Source organism: Callithrix jacchus, chromosome 2 (genome assembly GCF_049354715.1).
Source record: "Callithrix jacchus isolate 240 chromosome 2, calJac240_pri, whole genome shotgun sequence".
Taxonomy (NCBI): domain Eukaryota; kingdom Metazoa; phylum Chordata; class Mammalia; order Primates; family Cebidae; genus Callithrix; species Callithrix jacchus.
Genome location: NC_133503.1, coordinates 132,422,927 through 132,442,144, shown reverse-complemented (window position 1 = coordinate 132,442,144; position 19,218 = coordinate 132,422,927). Strand labels below are relative to the sequence as shown.

General features: G+C 41.1%; 1 protein-coding gene across 4 annotated transcripts in view; it reads right to left on the bottom strand.

Annotated features, from left to right (window-relative positions):
* LHFPL2 (LHFPL tetraspan subfamily member 2) overlaps window positions 1–19,218 on the bottom strand; it is a 155,438-nt gene that overhangs the window by 91,561 nt on the left and 44,659 nt on the right. The window lies entirely within an intron of this gene.

The window sequence follows — 19,218 nt, the reverse complement described above, 5'->3', positions numbered from 1 at the left end:
TTGCTGGGGAGGTACATTCAGTCTAACAGGGATTATTAACTTGAACCCAGTATGAAGGGGCAGTTTATTTCCTCCACCTTTTAGAATCTGACTGCAAAAGAAAGAGATAAAAATTGTCCTTAAGCAAAGCAAAAAATTCTTACATGGCCTATAATAAGGTGACCCAAGTTTAGTGATTTTGCTGTTGTTAAAGTCTGGCCATTTCCCTATACTGGAAGGGAGAGGGAGAGGAAGGAGGAGGAGAAGGAGGTGGATGAGGAGAAGAAAAGGAGGAGGAGGACAATTTTCTATTGCTGCTAAGATTCTTAGTGCTCTCAAAGTTTTAGTTGAGAGCACTAAAACAATCTCCTCCTCCTCCTCCTCCTCACCATCATCATGCATTCACTGAGCCCTGGCTATATGCCAGGTACTGTGCTAGGCACCTAATGGCATTCGTCTTCATGGAAAATTCACAACAATTTTATGAGACAAGTTATTAACCCCATTTTACAGATGGGGAGACTGGGTTTGGGTTGGGGATGGGATGCATAAAAGAGCTTACCCAAGGTCCTGTCTCTAACAAGCAACACAATCCGTTCTTATACTATCTCCCAGTGGCCTGAAGGTCAGAGCTTAATGTGGAAGAAGTAATAAGGTCAGTTTTTAAATATACGGTTCAACCCTCTAAAGGACTTGAGGATGAGGAACAGCACCAACTCTGGAGTTCAAATTCTTGGGTTTAAGTAGCAGCTTCATCATGCACCATTTGGAGATGTAATAAACTAATCATGAGACACTGCTTAGCACAGAGCCCAGCTCCCATGGGTGGTAACTGTCCACTTTCCTCCCTCTTCTTTCTAGCAAGTGACTCTAACCTCAAAGAACTTTTTTCCTCATCTCAGACGGGGGGGCGTCAACAACATGCACCTCACCAGACAGCTGTGAGGATTAAGTGAGATGATTTCACAGTGATCAAACAGGACACACATAGTGATTTTTGCCATCCTTTCATGTTATCCCAATTGATTCTCACGTTGTCTCATTTGCAGAGGAATGCCATCCCATCTGGTTTTCCAGAAGACTGGGTAGAATATAGGAACAGTCGTGTCCTCATTTCATAAACGCAGTGAGTGAAGCCCAGGTGCAATGAGCCATCACACAGCTGGTACACCACAGACTCCTTATCCTTGGCTTCCTCTGCCCTTTATCTCAGGCACACAAAACCTCAACACTCTCAGGCAGCAGAGTCTGTAACGATGACCACCACTTGGCATGGTTTCAGCGTCCTGACGGTGATTCTACGCAAGGCTAGCACACACTCCTGCTCCGCCCACTCAGGTAGTAAATTCCATATTAAAATAAAACAACAGCAAAACTTCTGGGTTTTTATAGGAAAAAAAAAATCAGTCCTTAAATTCTGTCCCACTATTTAACTTAGGGTCCTTTGTTTATTAATATATTTTCTAGCAATTATTATGTGAAAAATTCTAGAAAATAGCATTTCCACCCAACAAAAACTAGAATATTCTTTCTGTATATACCAACACTTGGAATAGTCTTTTTAATCCTTTTTTTGGTCTAATGAATACTTAGGATTTTTAAACTCAGTAAGCTACTTCTTTATTTGAGGGTTGGAGAAACTCAGCAGCTGCTTCTCCAGTAACATACAACTGTTCAATTATTACAACTACTCCTATCCTCTCCATTTTTTTCCTTCATTATTTGTAATAAAATGAAGGTATTTCAGTCATCTAAAGTCCCTGACATATGAATTGTAAAAAAAACAAAAAAAAAAACAGATACCAAAGAAGGCAAGTCTAAATACCTTGAACTTTGCTAGCAATATTAAATTAAAATGTCTGTTGCACAGTCAATTAAAGTTGGTCCTAGAGACTCACATTTTCCAGTCTGCTGGCATGGTTGATGCTTGTTAGCAAAGATGCCGAATAGAGTCTTCTTACTAAATAGGACAAATGATGACAATGGCAGACACTGCAAGCTAACCATTCTGGAAGAATTTCACCACATTAAAGTATCTGTAGGCCAAGAATAAATGATACAACAGAAAAAGACCACCAGAAAAATGCTGACATCTCTGATCCCTGCTTCTGACTCTGCATCCCACACCTCCTAGACAAAGTGGGAGACTTAGGCTTGAATCCTAAATACTCTGTGCTCACATGTAAGCCATTATGGGTAACTGCGCTTGAAATTTAATTCCACATCTGCTCTTCTACAGCTTTTGGAAATCTTATGAATTTCTCTGACAATTGTTTGCAAAGGCCATAATCATAGGCATCTGTAACTGGATCCCCAGCTACAGGGCAAAACACCACATAATCCTAAGAGACATTCAGTCAAATCTTACTTGGTTTCTTGTCTCTTTTGCTGTCTTTAAAATTGCACTAAGCCTTCAATTTAGAGAGTGCCGCTTAGCATTGGTCTGAAGGTGGCCCAGGCCCTCTGTATTGTCCCCACCACACAGCCCATGCAAATCCTTACCATCTCTCTTCTGGCTGTGGCCTCCAAGGCCCACCTTCAAAAAGAAGCCTTATGGCTCTGGAGGAAACAATCTGGGTTAAGGGCAAGTGAGGTCCCAGGGCCAGTTCATAGTCCCTACCCCTCCCTCCAGTGGTTCCAGAACCCCAGGAGACATGAGGATGTACCCTGGTTCCAAGCAGCCCAGAAAATAGATGCATTGGTACTTTTCCAATTCTTTCACTTGGGTCACTCAGAAGCTGGATCTGTCTTCTCTAATTATAGTTGGCCAATAGCCTGACATGAGACTTTAAGCAACAATACTAATTTCCTGTGTCTGTTCCATATTGTTTAAGAGATAAGATCTTGCTCTGTGGCTTAGGCTGGAGTGCAGTGGTGCAATCATAGCTCACTATTGACTGGAACTCCTGGGCTCAAGTGATCTTCCTGCCTCAGCCTCCCGAGTGGTTAGGAATACAGGTTCATGCCATAGCACCCAGCTTGTATTTTTAAAAATTTAACAGTAACCATTTCTTAAAAAAAAAAAAAAAAAATCCTGAACTGTTCTATCTTTCATTCTGTAAACACTAACAAGAGTCAAATGGAAAAAGTTCTTGTGCCAACAAGGCCATATCCTGATTTAGTAACCTTGGGCAAATAACACCCCCATCTGGGTACCTTAGTTTTCTAATCTAATGTCTAGCCATCTCCTATTTTTTCTTATGAGAAACAAAGGTAACAAGGTACACAGAAGTGTTCTTCAAAGGATGATGCTCTGTAAAAATCTAAGATATCATTACTGCTGTTATCCTCTTCAAAAGCTCCATGCTGATGGCTAAGAGCTCTGGGGCCAGCCAAGCAGGGTTGATAGAAGTTACTTAACCTCTCTAGCCTCAATTTCCTCATCTGTAAAGTGGAGATAAATAACAGTCCCTGACACTGTTAGTGTGTGGAATAAATGAGTAAGTGCAAAAAACAGCATTTAAAACCATGCCTGGCTCAATAAATGGTACCTGATGTTAGTTCTTCCTTATCCACAGTGAATCCTGTGTTCTTGTTTCATCAGTCTCCTTCCAAAATAACTTACCTTTTTCAAGCCATTCTGCTTTAGTGTGCTAAGAAAAGGGGAGGACTAGTATGTATGGTTACATATCTCATTTAATCCTGCCAGCCATCATGTGTGGCAGATTTTATTGTCTTTTTTTACATGAAGTTCGGAAAGGTCAAGTGGCTGTCAGGTGGCAGCCAGGATTCAAAGTCAGACCTGGATGACCCAGACAGTGCTTTCCACTGCATCCAGCTGCCATTTAGATACGAAGTGGGAGAATAATAAAGGCATTTCTAAAAAAATTAGAAGTCATCTAATTTATATAGGAAACGTGATTCAATGTCATTGCAAAAAAGCAGCATTAGATTTGGACTTCAGCTGTCAGAACAGTTCAAATGGTGCCGACTCCTGGCCTCCTTTCCCTGTCCCTCCTCAACCTGCACCCGCATGAACAGGTGAGCAGAGACTTCTGCAGGGCCAGCCTTTGCACTTCTCTACAGCACTCACCACCCAGCAGCATACGTGCTGGTTTGTGTCTGCCTCCTCCAACAGATCATGGGTTGGTTCCCTGAGGATGGGCACCATGTTTGTTCACCTCATATGCCCAAGGCCCCACTTGATGCCCAGCCCAGAGCAGGACTCAATACAGTTAACTGAATAAGTGCACAAATGGTGGCCATCCACACAGTCCCTCATGCACCAAGGACTGGTTCATTTGACAATTATTACAAGTTAAAAGGTGCTGCAAATTAAACCCAGACCCTGCAGGTTGTCATCTCAGAATAGAGCCAGTGTCACTAAGGACTAGTATGTATGGTTACATATCTCATTTAATCCTGCCAGCCATCATGTGTGGCAGATTTTATTGTCTTTTTTTACATGAAGTTCGGAAAGGTCAAGTGGCTGTCAGGTGGCAGCCAGGATTCAAAGTCAGACCTGGATGACCCAGACTGTGCTTTCCATTGCATCCAGCTGCCAACAAGAGGTAAGGCCACCTCTTGTAAATGGCATTTCATTAGTCTATGTAATTAGACATACATATAACTAAAATATATTTACATCATTATGATATGGAACTTGCCTGCTACGAAATGCTCTTTTATCATTATACAAACACCCCTGCTTTCACACACATGGCTCTACTAGAGCTAGTTCCTTATGACAGCTCTTTTTCATCCCTTTTGGCCCAGGAAGACCTAGCCAGGAACAACAATAACAAAAATGGGCAATGGTGTTAGAGGTATGTTGTAATGAAAAGCTACCTTTAGATCATTACGTTTCTACCTTGACAAGTACCTGGCAAGAGAGCAGATACAAACTGAGATACAAGCAGTAGCTGATTACATAAGCAAAACAAAATTGAGTTCTTTATACTGTACCTAGAACTTTAAAGTCACTTTGCCTTGCCTCTCAATTTTCTCTAACTATAGTAAAATCATTTTTCCTTGTGATTTCACACCTTTTTTAAAACAACTAATAAATACTATAAGTTTCTATCAAAGTTAGTGTGGTGGGATGTTATTCAATTTTTTTTCCCCTCAGTTTAGAACTGGGTCTTCCTCCTGAAAAGAATCATGGAGGCATACAATTCTCTCTTAAAATGTAAGTTTAAAATTGTGGGCAATTTATTTTCTGAATCATCTACAATGTTTACTCTTGGATTTAATAAAAGTCAATGTACTCCTGTTACAAACAGGCTTTTACCCAGAATTAATTTATATTTCACTAAATAGTCATACAAAATCTAGAAATAATTCTATCATCCATGCTGAAACATTTAGTCTTACCAAAACAGTGTAGAACAGTGTAAAGTCATAATACCTCTCTAGAAGACATTCTAGAAATGGATAATGCAGATCATGCCTTTTGTTACCACAAGTTTATAGCTAAGAATATTTCCTATTCTCTCACAAGCCTCCGATTCTCTTTAGGTATCTTTGCCCCTCTATAGCTAGGGGTTTGTGACATTTCCGAGATAATCAAACTGTGTACCAGTAAAAGTTAGCCAAACAGGTCTCAGCCAAACAGTTCTAATTTTCTGCCAAATATTTAACCTAGTGACACACTGCATGCACTGATTTGTGATGGAAGAGGGAAATCTGTAAAATCTCCTCAGGCATGTCCCTATCTCTACAGAAAGAAACTCCCAGGAAGTAAAACGCTCATGTCTTGGTATGCATGTTTAAGTTCACAGAGAAAAATGAAGACGAGGGCCTAACCCCCAATGACTAGTATGTTTGTTCCCATGACCAAACAACAAATGAAATTGAAAGAAGGGGGGAAGCCGTTGACCTAAAATGCCCTGCAACATTCTTCCCTTTGCAGCTTATGAAATCGTTTACAGTTTATCTTTATTAGGACATTTTCCTCATCAAATTGATGAGTCACTACACAAAGGCTTACTAAAATGTTCACATCTGAGAATAAACTATCTGGTAAGACTCTAAGAGAAAAGACAAGTTAAAATTTGTCTCTGCTTTTCAACAAAATCATCTGGGAAAAGCAGGGCAGGGGTAGGAAGAGAGGATGACAACATAAAATTCAGAGCAAATCTGGAGGCAAACTCCAAGAAAGTGTCTGCATCCTTTGTGTTCTGCAATCCTTGACACTGTCATCTCTACCCTCTGGCCTTTATGGAATACTTTCTTTCTGACAATTATTAAATAAGACAGGCCCAGCCAAGTGGCTCACGCCTGTAATCCCAGCACTTTGGGAGGCCAAGGCGGGCAGATCACGAGGTCAAGAAATCGAGACCATCCTGGCCAACATAGTAAAACCCCGTCTCTACTAAGAAATACAAATATTAGCCGGGCGTGGTGGCAGGTGCCTGTAGTCCCAGCTACTCGGGAGGCTGAGGCAGGAGAATCGCTTGAAATCAGGAGGTGGAGGTTGCAGTGAGCTGAGATCGCGCCACAGAGCAAGACTCCTCTCATAAATAAATAAACAAATAAATGAGACATTCTTGTGGAATACTTAATCCCAACTCTTATACATGGGAAAGGAGGAGAGGAGAAGTCAGGAGACCTAGGGCCATGGGGGCTGCAGAAACAGAAAGGAAGTTTGCTAGCTGAGGCAGCAAGGGTAAACACAAGGCACATTTAGAACACAGATAGGAAAATATAAATAAGGAGCAACACGTATAATCACCAAGTTTTCTTATAGTTCTTCTGGGCTCACACAAATGTCATGACCACGTGGTTGACAGGTCTGAGAGCTGATTCCTAGAGACTGAGCTGGCACAGAAGGGCTGTGAAGGGTGCACTATCTGTTCTACCTGGAAAGTGTCTGAAATACGTGGTTCCCTTCAACTCATTTCATTTGATGGTCTCTTCACAGTGGTGAAGGACACACAGTCTTCAATTAGCAGGCAGTACAATAGTCTTTTAACAAGCAACATGGACCTACAGGGAGGGGTCAAAAAGAAGTCAAATGCGTGGCAAAAGAATTCCAGCCAGAAAATTCTGGAAGACTCCAGAAGTACTCAGACATGGCAAGGCATTCTCAGGAAGGAGAGCACCTCCCTCAAAGGAGTACAGGATGAATGCTTCAGATTTCAGAGGAAGCCTCTGCAGATCCACAGCAAATTCTACTGAATTCTTTCCTCTAGAAAACACTCTAATAGTAACAAAAAGTCAGAGCTAAATTGGGTTTGTCTCCTGTGTGGTTTCTAGTTCTCAGTGTAAACTGCGTAAATTCTCTGCCTGGTGCAGGGAGCGGGTGCTTTTTCCTCTTCTCTCCACCAAAATTTCACAATTATATACCAGACTGGCCCTTCTTGAGCATCTTCTGCTTTCTTCCCTTCCACTTCCATCTACATCAATTTCTGCCTGATTACTCTTCAACTTAGTGAAACATTCAGGTACACACACACACACTCTCTCTCTCTCTCTCTCTCTCTCTCTCTCTCTCTCTCTCTCTCTCTCTCTCTCAGCTGAATTACTCCTGGCCATCCAGGTTGTTCTTTCGGAATTTTAAAAAAGATTCAGAATGGGAGTTATTGTTTCCTGGGTACAGAGTTGGAGTGTTGCAAGATAAAAGAGTCGTGGAGATGGTGGTGATGGCTGCACACCAGTGTGAAGGCACTCGATATTACTGAACTGTACACTTACAATGTACGTTTTATGTTTTGCGTATTTTATCACTATTAAAAACAAAAGCCAACACATGTTCCCATGCCTGGTTTTGGCGATTTGTGCATAATCTCTGTCCCTGGTTTCTGGTTGGAAGCAGTCACTACACAGCAGTTCCAGGACACTACCAGGTGCTGACATTCACAGGGGGATGAAAGGAGATGCCAGCTGCTGCTCACAATGAGTCCCTTTCCCAGGAAGCAGGCACAGCTTCTGCACCAGGGATGCCTGATTCACTTCTCATCTTTGTGGCAGTCAGAAGAGAAAGATTTCACAGCCCTGAAGTAAGACATCTAGGTTCCCAGAATTAAGGAAAAGAAGAGCTGCAGTCAAGAATGCAAGGTCCTGAGATCCCTGGTGACTTTCCACCTCTTGTTTTATGGTTGAGGAAGACACAGCCTGGGGACTTAAAGGCACCAGCTGTCTCTCCCAGGCACCTCTCCCTTCAAGCTCAAAAAAACAGTATCATTTTCATGATAAAAAGCTCTTTTGAAAAATGCTCCACAAGGTCCTCACAGACCTGGTCCCCATCTCCAGGAGGTCTCAGGTTATGATACACCATTGTGACCACACTAGTTGAAACACGTGGGCAACAGGTGAGCATACTAAATCAATACTTGCATGAGCAAGGACATATTTATAGTACATCTGATAGTGGTCATGGACACACACTGTTAGGGAGAAGAGGCAACCAGAGAAGTAACCAGACCAGAGACTGGAAGGACCAAGTGTGTGTGGAAGAACCTGAGCACTCCATACACAGCATAGAGGAGCAAGCCTGGACTAGGTGTCTAAGAAAGCCTCGCAAACCAGAGGGCATGACCATCCCCAGTCCTTCCCTACTCTGAAGCCTATCCACAAACTGACCCAGGGCACCTGCTTGATGAGGCAAGAAGGAGAGGGGATGGAAAGGGTATCTCATTCCTATTCGTCTTCAAGGTAACACACACAAAAGTAGCAAACTCTTGCATAGTGCTTATTATGAACCACTCTTCCAATAACTGGTAGATAGGAACTAATTTAAGCCTCACAAGCACAGGTATTATTTTATCCACTGACAGTGAAAGCAAGATAGAAAAAGGTTAAGGAGCTTGTCCAAGGTTTCAGAGCTAGGTAACTATGGAGGCCAGACAGTTATCCTGGCTCTTAGTCTTTATGTAATCCTGCCTCTCTGAAAGAATGGCTATTTATATAGCACTAGACAAGAAAAGAGGCTTAAAGACATTCAGCTCTATGTGGCATATTAATGCTGCTCCCCTATTTTTACGGGGAGAGGCATTATAGCTTTGTAGAGACATCCTCTGATTCAGCTTGGGCAGGATGTCAACTAACCGTGTGGCCTTGAATACATTAATCAACCTCCCTGAGTATTAGCTATTCCCTGCATCTGTTATATATGCTGTCTAATGTATCTGTAAGGGTTAAATCAAGTTCCTGGCACATACATAATCGATAGAAGCTATTATTCACCCAGGTGAAAATTCCAAACACAAGCATCTGACATACAGTCACCATCTAACAAATTAATCAAAATCCTGTAATAAAGTAATAGTGGCTATAAGCTTAAACTGGCATGCAGCAGTCAGTTCAGAGCCAGAGCCCTACAAATCATGAACAGTTCCTTTACCACACTGTTTAGATAGGATTCTATAATTGTTCCTAAATGTTCCCCTGGGATAAGAACCAAGACACAAGAAAGAAAAAAGGGAGAAGCTTACAAGTTAGCAGAATATTTCACTTAAAAACACAGTGCAAAAGTTGAAGATAAAAAAAAACTTGACATTTTATAATAGTCTTTGATTCTAGAAAGCTAAACAGTCCATAATTACTAAATCACATATAGAATGGACATAGTCTGCAAAGACCAAAGAAAGAATATAAATTGCATGTCACATCTCAACTTCAGAGAGAACCATCTGATGTGGCTGGCCTTTTGATTGGGTGCTAGCACTGTGTTCTTTCCTTGCCCTTAGAATGGTCTGGGGAGCAGCCTGCCTGGCCTAGGTATCTCTCAGGGACCAGAGAGCAAACTTTACCCAGCATGTTTTGAACTCACACTCAAGAATGTAACAATAATCAGCAATGCCATCTAAACATGCGCTGATGAACAGTTTTCAGGACTGCTTCAAACCAGGAACGAAGGTAAAATAAGAAGTTAGACAAGCCATGTGCAGACAGTCGGCCTCCAGTCAGGACACGGGGATTCTCCTTCCTGGAGACAGACTGTATTTTTACAACAGGCTTTTCTATTTTCTTTACAGATTGCTTCAACTGTAACAGCACAAACCAAACATCTGAAATAATGAGTCACCTACTGGCTTGAATCCGAAGCACCAGGTCAAATGCAGTTTAAGCCACGTCAGTGCTTAAAGGCAACCCTGATGTAGTGAGTGGACAGATTTCTGCCACCAGAAATCTGCAAGCCCTTTCCACCAAGGTGAACAATGTCTCAGTGTGGGAGGCAAGACAAGTGTTTCTAGCTGGTCAGGACCATACTGGGAGAATCTTATTTCTTCCTCTCTGTTTTTTTTTTTTTTGAGACGGAGTTTCGCTCTTGTTACCCAGGCTGGAGTGCAATGGCGTGATCTTGGCTCACCGCAACCTCCGCCCCCTGGGTTCAGGCAATTCTCCTGCCTCAGCCTCCTGAGTAGCTGGGATTACAGGCACACACCACCGTGCCCAGCTAATTTTTTATAATTTTTAGTAGAGACAGGGTTTCACCATGTTGACCAGGATGGTCTCGATCTGCTGACCTCGTGATCCACCCGCCTCGGCCTCCCAAAGTGCTGGGATTACAGGCTTGAGCCACCGCGCCCGGCCTCTTTCTGTTTTTTAGACAGGGTCTCACTCTGTCAGCCAAGCTAAATGCAGCAGCGTGACCACCACTTACTGTAGCCTTGAACTCCTGCCTCAGCCTCCTAAACAGCTGGAATTACAGGCTTGAGCCACCATCCCTGGCTAATTTTTAAAAAAATGGTTATGTAAAGACAGGGTCTCACTGTGTTGACCAGGCTGGTCTTGAATTCCTGGCTTCAAGCAATCCTCCTGCCTTGGTCTCCCAAAGTGCTAAAATTACAGGCATGAGCCACTGTAGCACCCAGCTGTTCCTTCTTTCTTAAATTACCTCTCTTTGGAGGGGATTCCTGATGAGGAAAAAACAAAATTGATACTCAAACTTACAGCATATTTTCTGGTAAGCATTCTGGTAAAGGGGAGTCCAAGAGAAAAAAAGGTTTAAATGAACAATAATGGTATTAAGTAATATTACAATAATGGTATTGACATTACAAATATCATTTGTGGATTTAAGTTAAATTTGTTTTTGATTCTATTAAATACAAAAGTCAAACCATTCTTTCATCAGTTTAAAAAAAAGCAGCCCTCTCTGCAGCTGTTCTAGACTTAAGATAACAACACTTATAATAAATTATAAGCAACCCTCATGACATCCAAATAACATATTTCTTTTTCTCCTTCACAATATCATTATAATATCTACAATTAAAGCCAGACAAATATTGGAAACTGAATTGAAAAGATACTGTTACAAGATTACGTCTCAAGAAAGATGCAAGGAGAAAGGGTCCTCATCCCAAAAGACTGGACTGGCAAGAAACACAAGCTCACATCGTCCTACACAGAAGGTAAGCAGCTGCCTAGAGGAAGACCTCTCTGATAAAACAGTAAAGCATGCAGGCATGAATGAATCAATGAACATTCGAATGAAATATGAGATCACAAGGTTCCAGGAATTTTTTTTTCTTTTTTAATTGTACGTTAGGTTCTGTGCAGATCATGTGCATGATCATGCAGGATTGTTGCATAGGCACATACATGGCAAGGTGGTTTGCTGCCTTCATCCTCCCCACCACCTACATCTGGTATTTCTCCCCTTGTTATCCCTCTCCACACCCCGCTGTCCCTCCCCTAGCCCCCCCAACAACTGACTGCAATATGTGATGCTCCCCTCCCTGTGACCACGTGTTCCAATTGTTCAACACCCACCTATGAGTGATAACATATAGTGTTTGGTTTTCTGTTCTTGTGTTAGTTTGCTAAGAATGATGGTTTCCAGATTCATCCATGTCCCTATGAAGGACACAAAATCATTTTTTATGGCTGTGTAATATTCCATGGTGTATATGTGCCACATTCTCTTTACCCAGTCTATCATTGATAGACATTTGGGTTGGTTCCAGGTCTTTGCTATTGTAAACAGTGCTGCAATGAATACACATGTGCACGAGTCTTTATAACAGAACAATTTATAATTCTTTGGATATACACCCAGTATTGGGATTGCTGGGTCAAATGGAATTTCTATTTCTAGGTCCTTGAGGAATTGCCACACTGTCTTCCACAATGGTTGAACTAATTTACACTCCCACCAACAGTGTAAAAGTGTTCCTATTTCTCCACATCCTCTCCAGCATCTGTTGTCTACAGATTTTTTAATGATCACCATTCTAACTGGCATGAGATGGTATCTCAATGTGGTTTTGATTTGCATTTCTCTAATGACCAGTGGTGATATTTTTTCATATGTTTGTTAGCCTCATAGATGTCTTCTTTCAAAAAGTGTCTGTTCATATCCTTCACCCACTTTTGAATGGGTTTGTTTTTTTCTTGCAAATCTGTTTTGGTTCTTTGTAGATTCTGGGTATTAGCCCTTTATCAGATGGGTAGATTGCAAAAACTTTTTTCCATTCTGTTGGTTGCCGGTTCACTCTAATGATTGTTTCCTTTGCTGTACAGAAGCTCTGGAGTTTAATTAGATCCCATTTGTCTATTTTGGCTTTTGTTGCCAATGCTTTTGGTGTTTTAGCCATGAAGTCTCTGCCTATGCCTATGTCCTGAATGGTTTTGCCTAGGTTTTCTTCTAGGGTTTTTATGGTGTTAGGTCTTATGTTTAGATCTTTAATCCATCTGGAGTTAATTTTACTGTAAGGTGTCAGGAAGGTGTCCAGTTTCTGCTATCTGCACATTGCTGGCAAAAACAACAAAGCTGGAGGCATCATGCTGCCTGCCATCAAACTATACTACAGGGTCACAGTAATCAAAACAGCATGGTACTGGTACCAAAACAGAGACATAGACCAATGGAACAAAACAGAGGCCTCAGAAGCATCACACATCTATAATCATCTGATCCAAGAATATTTTTCATGAGTCTCACAGTACCCAATTTTCCTTTAATATAAGTCTGTCTTACCTTTTCCAAGACACACCTGATGTGATAAGGAGAAACCTAGTAAAAATGATTGACCTTCCTTGGTAATCTTTGTGACTCTATTCATTCCAACTCTGCTTAGGAATAAAAGTCCCATGTGCCTGTCTGAGATTGTCTCCTACAGCCATGTTTGAATTATCCAAAAGTCAGGACACCTCCCCATCACAGTCCCAGAACCCAGCTAGGAACCCAGAAAAGGAATCTGATCAAGGAAATGCCGCCCAAAGCCCAGAAGCCACATTCTGAAGCTGGTAGGTTGGCAGTTTTAAGAAAAAGTCCAGAAAATACACATTATTCCTTTGACAATAATATTGATAGTTTCTTCTGCACCCCAATTTTTGCCTTCTTCCCATTAAACCACAAAAATTAAGTGACTCCAGATTGTCCATGTTGCAGTCTATACATTCATATGAAACTAAAATTTAAACACATAAAAAGAAATTCAATTAGTGTCTACTGACTAAGTAAACTGCAAAGTAATATTTAACACACCAAACAATAACTTTGTAGGCAAAGTGAATTGCCAAACCTGGTTCTCAACCATTGTTTCCATATCACAGTCACCTGTGGGACTCAGAAAAATCACTGATGATCAGCACCATCCCCCGGAGAGTAAGGTCTGGTGGGGCTGAGGTGGACTGGAAATGGCCCAGGAATGAGGCGCCAAGAGAGCAGCAGTCTAATCCCAGCTAGACTGCACTTCCTGTGTGGCCTCTGGGACATCGCATCTCTTCCCTGTGTTTCTTCACAGGGAGCTCTAAAATAGGGGCATTGTATGAAAAGATAATCTAAGTTTCTTTCAGTATTTTTCAATTCTTTCCCAACCCCAGTTTTTTCCACTTAGGAAACTAACACAAGTTGTTCTAATTTTTTCCCAAACCCAGAGTTTTTTCCATTAAGGAAACTAAATGTCTCTTTGTGAGGGACAGAAGCAAGAAAAAATAAAGACAAATATACCAAAGTATGTCTCAGAGCAGAATGAATGATTCAACATGACATAAGAGTTTATGTGGGAGAATGGGGAACGGATATGGCAGATTATGGCTGCGAACAAGCTTGGAAAGTCAGGAAACTCTAAGACCCAATTCTTCAAATTCTTCCTATTTTTTCTTTTTAAGGTATAGAACAAAAGAAAAGTTAGGAGGAGAGAGAAATAAAGTAACAAGTAAGTCAGTATTATTCAATGAACACTTATCAAATGTGCACGATGGTATGTCATAGGTATAAGAAAGAATTTAAGTGAGGAACAACATGGTCCCTGAACTCAAGATATTTGTGATGGTATCCAGTGCATCATATGCACTGAATTGTTGCTTCATATGCACTGGTATGACTGGGAAAGCTTGTTCAAAAAAATACAGACACCTGCATTCCATACCCCTCTTCCTAAACATTATAAATCCATTTCCAGGATGCAGAGCCTAGAAATGTTTTGGTTGCTCACCAAAACTTGAAAACCACAAACTAAGTAACAATGGAATCCAACTTTTGAATAACATAGTTAATACAAAGACCCCTTAAGGCAACCCTTACTTTGTTATAGATAGCAAATTTAGGCTAAGGCCAGGATTGCCACCCCCTGTGCCCGGGTGACCTGGAGAGCCACGGCAAACTCACAGGAGCATGAAGGAATATTACAATTTTTCAAGGAAAGCATGGTGAAGTGTGGGAACTATACAAACTACTGGTTCAAGTTAATTCGCAGAATGCATTACATTCCTTTTGATGACATCATCTCTTTGTGTAAATGGTTTTTGCAAGTGCTATGATAATAAGCCAACCACATTTAAGTATCAATGTGGAACAGGAAACCAGGATGGGAATGTCCAATCTGACCCAAGGCTTGAGAAGCCATGAAGTATCCAGCAAATAAACATAGCCCGCTAGTAAATGAAGGTGGTTATGCAAGAACCACCTTTACAAAAAGAAAAGCATATTTTCTTTCAATTTATACATATTACTTTTTCAAATGGCCCTTAAGTTGTTAGAACATAAGTGCTTATTAGGTTGCTTGTATGTAACCACTTAAACAAAATTGTTAAGTTCTTATTTTGGAAAAAATTATCTAGACACTTAGAGCACCATGAGCAGAGAAAGTTTAAGATCTTCTAAGTCAAGAAAACCTTACAATGGGATTCTTTTTACAGCATAAAAATGTAATTCTCTCCAACAAAATAGATCTAATATTTCCTTCTGATAGAGAAAGCATTCTAGAGGCATTCCAGAATAATGCTTTTCAAAGTAGTCTCAAATGAGAACAATGGATAATCATAAATATGTCTATCGACTGATTAGTCAATAACTGCATGAATTATTTTCTTCCATGTTATATTTCAAATAACATTCCAAAGTAAAAATGTATAGATTATCTTGTTTTCATAGCAAGCATTATTACACTTGTACAATGCCTTCAAATGTGCGTCTCATTTATTTCACAAAATTTAAATATACGGTAATTTCACTAACAGCCTTCTTACACAGTCCAAGTCCAGTTATTCCTAGCTTTCAAGCACTGGTCCCAGAAGTCCTGCGCTCATAGCACCTGTTGGTCTGCCTAAGTCCTCACCCAGTCCTACTCATCTCCAGCCCTTACTTGGCTCAGCCGTACTGTTTTATCACACTGCATCATCCCCTAACCTCCCACGTGTTATGCGTAAAGTTTTATTTTCTCGATTAAGGTAAATTCAACTTTGTTAGAAAAGACCATGATTACTAGAGATAAAAACTTCCCAAGCTTGAAAGCCAAGGGTAAACCCTTCTTTTTTGGGGAGGGGACTTAGAGTTTCGCTCTTGTTGCACAACCTGGAGCACAATGGCACAATCTCGGCTCACTGCAAACTCTGCCTCCCAGGTTCAAGCAATTCTCCTATCTCAGCATCCCAAGGAGCTGGGATTACAGGTGTCTGCCATCATTTTGTATTTTGTTTTTTAGTAGAGACGGGGGTTTCACCATGTTGGCCAGGCTGGTCTCAAATTCCTAACCTCAGCCTCGGTGGTTTGGATACACACCTCGTCCTCCCAAAGCACTGGGATTACATGCCCAGCCCCCTACTCCTACCAAGTAGAGCTTTATTAATGGAGAAACCATCATGTCTACACACAGATCCTGCTTGCCAGTTCAACAATTAGGTGAGTAATAAACATAAAGGCTTGCTGCCTAGCCCATGAGATCTTGTCTAGTTGCAACTTAGTACAGATAATGGCAGACAATGGGAGTCAGCTTTCAGCATGCACAACTGCTTCAACCATTTCAAAAGCCTCCCATCCCTTAAACTCTGAGGCTTTTCAAACTATCCCCCAAATTATTGGGAGTTTCTGGAGTTCTCTTTAAACAGTGCCTCAAAAGAAAATTTTTGAAATTACTGTTCAGAGTCAAACCTCTGATAACGGAAAATTTTAAGCGATCAAGAAAATCTTGTGACTTTATAGCAATTAACTTCTCACTCAGATTAATAATGAACATGCAATACACTCCTCAGAAAGAGCTACTTCCCAGGAAAGCCGAGGAGATCAAATACAGAAGCTTATTCACGGTGAAAATTATTTTAAAAGACTAAAGTTGACAGCATTCCACTTACTAAGTTCCTGAATAGTTCTAAAAATTTCAGGAGGACGTTCTTCAAGATGAGCCTTTCAAGTCAAAATATTTACAAATATATTCTTGTCAAGTGAGCTAACTAAATACCTATTGTAACAAAAGCTCTGGCATTTCATGTGATTCTCCCCACAGATGGCCACACCAAAGTTTTGAAGTAAGAGTTTATCAGTAAGATCTTCAGTTTGGGGTTGCAGGTGATGAAAAAGAAGAAATTAAAATTACAGCCTGGATCAAAAGACAATTCCTCCACTCTCTGAGTTTCAAATATCAAATCATAAAGCTTTCAGAGAAATAAATGACAAGCAGACAACATATTTACTCCTCAGAGAGATATTACTAACAAAATAGTATGAAGGAAGTTGGTAACTAAAGTAAATGTTCTGGCTGAGAAAACACTTTCCACAATGGAACATAAATAGCAGATGACCAGGACAATGTTTTATTTTGGCCTGTGTCTGAACTCAAATTAGCTGTTTAAAAAAAAGTTAACTGAAACTCCAAAAACACTAGAAAGTAAAAGAAAATCAGATTGAAATCTGCCCAACACTTGACCGGCATGTGTGCCATTTGCCCCAACCCCCACATCAGAGTGACCCTGTGGGCCTCGGGAGTACTCAAGTCCAAAAGATCAAGTAACAACAGGCAGGGAAGCCTCAGAGGAAAAACTGTGAAAACACAATTAAGTAGAACAATTCCTACCATTTGGCCTAGTGATGAAAAGAGAAATGAGGTGTCATTGAGGATGATAAATATTTGGACCCTTGACTTCTCTGTGAGGATTAAGTAACAGAACAGACGGCTTTTCTCGAAGGGATGATATGGTCTGTCTTGAGACTGACTTAAGCTGAGATGATTCCGCCACGCTCACAGTTGAGAAGGCAGGTCCCAGAGCAGACAGTACCAAGAATGTACAGCTATGACCCATTCAATGAATTTCTCTGTCCAGGGGAAGTTCTCACTAGCAATGTGAATTATTCTCAGGTTTGTATATAATTAATATTGATGGTGAAATGTCCCTGTAAGTTAGGTAGCCTCCCCCAAAAGGAGCTTTTTATTCTTTTTTTTTGAGACGTCTCGCTCTGTTACCAGGCTGGAGTACAGTGGCGTGATCTCTGCTCCTTGCAATCTCCAATTCCTGGGTTCAAGTGATTCTCCTGCCTCAGCCTCCCGAGTAGCTGGGACTACAGGCACGCGCCACCATGCCCAGATAATTTTTGTGTTTTTTTCTTTTTTTTTTTTTTTCAGTAGAGACCAGGTTTTGCCATCTTGGCCAGGATGGTCTCGATCTCCTGACCTCGTGATCCACCCACCTCAGCCTCCCAAAGTGCTGGGATTACATGCATGAGCCACCATGTCCAGCCAGGAGCTGTTCATTTTTTTAAGAATAAATTAATAAGGTATAAATCTAGTAAGACTATAAACCATGCCTGTGTGGCAAATTTCTACCACCACTGAATTCAACGGCACTAGAGGGAAATCATTCCAGCTCCTCAAGCACAGTCTCCAAGCTGGGCTGAACACAGGATGAAATCCTCTGCATTGGCTGCATTCTCATTAGGCCATCTGCAACCGTGCTGGAGAAAGAAGAGAAGCCAGAGGACTTGGAGTGTGGAGAGGCTGGGGGGATGCTCCTTCTCCAACTTTCAGTCTCTTCATGGGAAAGTCATTTCCCTCAGAGCCTATGTTCATCCTGCACTGGAAACACAGCTGTGGTCACCACATCCCTAGTTAAACATTGCTGCTCCACAACCATAAATATTGTTGCTGTCAGTATGGAGGAGTCAATGGGTGTGGGGAAGTTTCCCTTAAAACCACAAAATTCAAGACTTTCTGAAAACTATATTAATGTGGAAAAAAATACACAGACACAACTTTAGACTCCTCCCCCACAAAATAATCTCATGAAATATGGTACTACTTTGAAAAGAAATTCCACTGGAATTTCCAGAAAAGGCAGAGTATACTTATCTGACATATACTCTGGAGAGAGAATGACAATCACTGATCTGAAAGTGTACACAGTGTTAAAGGAGATGATGATGGCAATGGAGAAGGGAAAAAAGAAAAAAGGCCAAATGATGGGGACAACTTCTATGACTTTTTTTAATTAGCTAGTTGTAAAGCAGAAAGATTTCTGTTAATGTAACAGGAACATGAGAGATGCATTTGCAAAACCCAAACTTAAAATTCTTATCCACCAGCTTCACTAAAGACATTTTATTAAGCTAAGGAATACAGGACTGAAAGAAACATATCCTTCTCAAATTCTCCATTTCTTCACCCAAACAAAAAAGTATGGCACCAGAAAAGAATGGTATGAGTTTGTCACATAGACATGATTGATTTAGATTCGGTCTTCATTTGCTTGTTCTTCAAGAACAAACACCTCCCTGTAGGGGAGTCTGTCTGACTCACAGGGACCCTTCACCATCAATATTAATTCATATACAAACCTGAGAACTTATCCTGGCAGAGGAACTCTGATCTGGAATTCAGTGAATACACCCAACAGGACACTTAGAGCCCAAGGCCTTGGGAGAACAACCTGGCAATGCTGCATGCGACCCAACCCAGAGAGGTCTACACCACTTGCCCTGGTCAGAACCAATCATGGCAGCTCTCAATTACTGACCATTATGAGCCAAGCCCATGCAGTTAATCATGTCATAGCATACTATTTCATTTAAACCTTACTATTACCCACAATGAGGTAGGTATTATATGCATTTTAGCAAGAGAGAGACTGAGGCTCGGC